Source organism: Nanorana parkeri, unplaced genomic scaffold (assembly GCF_000935625.1).
Source record: "Nanorana parkeri isolate BGI_ZX_2015 unplaced genomic scaffold, ASM93562v1 scaffold524, whole genome shotgun sequence".
NCBI lineage: Eukaryota > Metazoa > Chordata > Amphibia > Anura > Dicroglossidae > Nanorana > Nanorana parkeri.
In genome coordinates this window covers 456,896-459,097 of record NW_017306792.1, presented here as the reverse complement: position 1 = coordinate 459,097, position 2,202 = coordinate 456,896, and the positions used below count along the sequence as shown (strand labels likewise).

At 35.4% G+C, this 2,202-nt stretch overlaps 1 protein-coding gene across 2 annotated transcripts in view; it reads left to right on the top strand.

Annotated features, from left to right (window-relative positions):
- Nucleotides 1-2,202, top strand: part of TIAM2 (T-cell lymphoma invasion and metastasis 2) — a 166,306-nt gene that overhangs the window by 122,560 nt on the left and 41,544 nt on the right. The window contains exon 1 of one of the 2 annotated variants that reach the window (XM_018561445.1): nucleotides 1,545-1,914. The exons of the other annotated variant lie outside the window; for it this stretch is intronic. The gene's annotated coding sequence lies outside the window, so the exon portion shown is untranslated. Of the gene's footprint in view, nucleotides 1-1,544; nucleotides 1,915-2,202 lie in introns of those variants that run through there. 2 annotated transcript variants of the gene reach the window in all.

Genomic DNA, 2,202 nt, shown 5'->3' with positions numbered 1-2,202 from the left:
CTGCTGATCTAACATCTATATATATATATATATATATTACACATGCACTATATATGGTTTTCTGTTAAAATACATTTTTATTTAGGGTAAGGAGTTTAATAAAATTATGGTAACTTTGCAATTTGGCTTTATGAATGTTGTAATCCTATTTACAAGGGTGTATTGTTAGTTTATATTGCAGACTCCAGTTAGTAAGGGATTTTGTTAGGCTTGGGTTCGGCACTTTTTTTAAGGGCTTGGGTTGAGAGGAATAATTTTTTCAATATTTCTTCATATAAAGACTTTGAGTGAAATTAAAGCCCCTCTCCAAGCAGACAAAAATGTGCCCTTGCAGTGGGGCTACCCACTGCTGAGGGACATTCAACCAGCTTGAGTGGAGGGTGAGATGAGGACAGGACTCACTTCTGGGAAAGCGGGATCAAGTAAATCTGCTTTAACCCAGCCCCTAGACAAAAACAAGCGTGTAACCCTTGCAGTGTATATGTGGGAGGACACTTTTTTGTTTGCCCAGAGATAGGCTTTAAAGTCTGATAGGGAAATCAAAAAACATATGCAGTTACTCTACAATACATGCAAATTTTCCCATGTATATCTTTGTAAAGTCTCTTGCAAGTACAGAAAAACGCCTGTTAATCTAGAAGAAAGCGGCTTCTAAGTCCTGTTGTGGGCTGACAACATAAAGCATTTTTGTGGATTGGAGTGTTAGCCCTGTCCAGTTTTCTTTTGCTAAACTACTCAAAACCTCCCCCTGTCCTATTCTCCACACCAGAGACTAATTATGCTGTAGTCCCAAGATGGCACCTAGGAGGGCTTATTAGAGAGAGCTAACACGTGAAGTGTGCAGAAGATACAGGACAGCTCTAAATTTCTGACATGATCAGCAGGTATTGTTTTTTCACTTGTTGAACAGATAACACATTCAATGGACTATTTAACAGATTCAAAGGTAGCAAATATGAGGATATTGTTAGGATTTACATTCTGTTTAAGTGACTTGTGTTTTATAGGCTAGAATAGTGTTTCTTTCATACATTTTTTTTTAATATTGTGTAAGATGTTGCATAATTCTCCCTTTTAACTTTCCATATTGTAGAATTAAAAACCTTCTGTATGAGCCTAAATATTCTTTGCACAAATATGTCATCTTTGTCTTCTTTTGCCTATGAAGGATATTTTTGTATCTGTCAATAAATATACCAGTGTATTGTAATGGATGACAGATTTTGTGCAGCAGTCATAGTTCTACCTAATAAACTGAGAACCGACTTCAGTTCCTTTTTATTGAAGCAGCAGCTGTATGTCAGCATTTTGGCAGCCTTGCAATTTGACAAAACTGTGACATAATAGAGAGCTTTCTCCTGGAGGGTGCCCATTACCGTCACGATTTCCTTTTGTGCCTTCTTTAGATTAACGGTGTTTGTTTCTAACAAAATGTAGGGCTAAATCATAAAACATTGGAGTTTTTTTTTTAATAGAAAAGAAAAAAATGTTCATTAACTCTCAACTGTTAAATGGCATTATAACGCTGTTTCTTTTTCTGCAGTAAAGTAATTGCATGCTGTTCTGGTACTGAACACGTTAATAATGCTCTCAATGTGATATTGCTAATAATATACTTAGCGGTTGTGCCATGTACTTTATTCCAGCAACCATTAGCTGGCTGCTAGAAATCGGACCATACGTATGGTAATGCTACAGCGTAGCACAGGGAAAGGGATGAGGGAGGTGAGGATCCTAACTATCTGTCAGGAGTTCTTTCATGAGAACAAGGTTGGCGGCGCTAGGAGAAGCAGCCAGTTTGGGATGATTTCACATCGCTGCAAAAGCGCTGCTCATTTTCCCACAGGCAACAGCTGTATAACCGATTACTTATTTTTGCTTATGGGGATATCTTTGCATTGCTTAATATAACACGTAAGTGCCAATAAGTACATTGTATTAGATGTGTGCCATTATTTTTTTTCTTTAGTCTTATTTTTAACTGCATAATTTTGTATATTTACTATTTTTATATGCATAACTAAAATTTAGCAGGTACAAGACTGTGTTTTTTATAAAATGCTTCTATTTTAGTAAAATTGCCACAAGGGTTAATACTTGTTAGTGTTTACATATTGCATGTAATGCTTTAAAAATATAATAACTCTCTGACATTTATTTGATTTTTTTTTTTTTTTTTTTTTTTTTTTTTTTTTTTTTTTT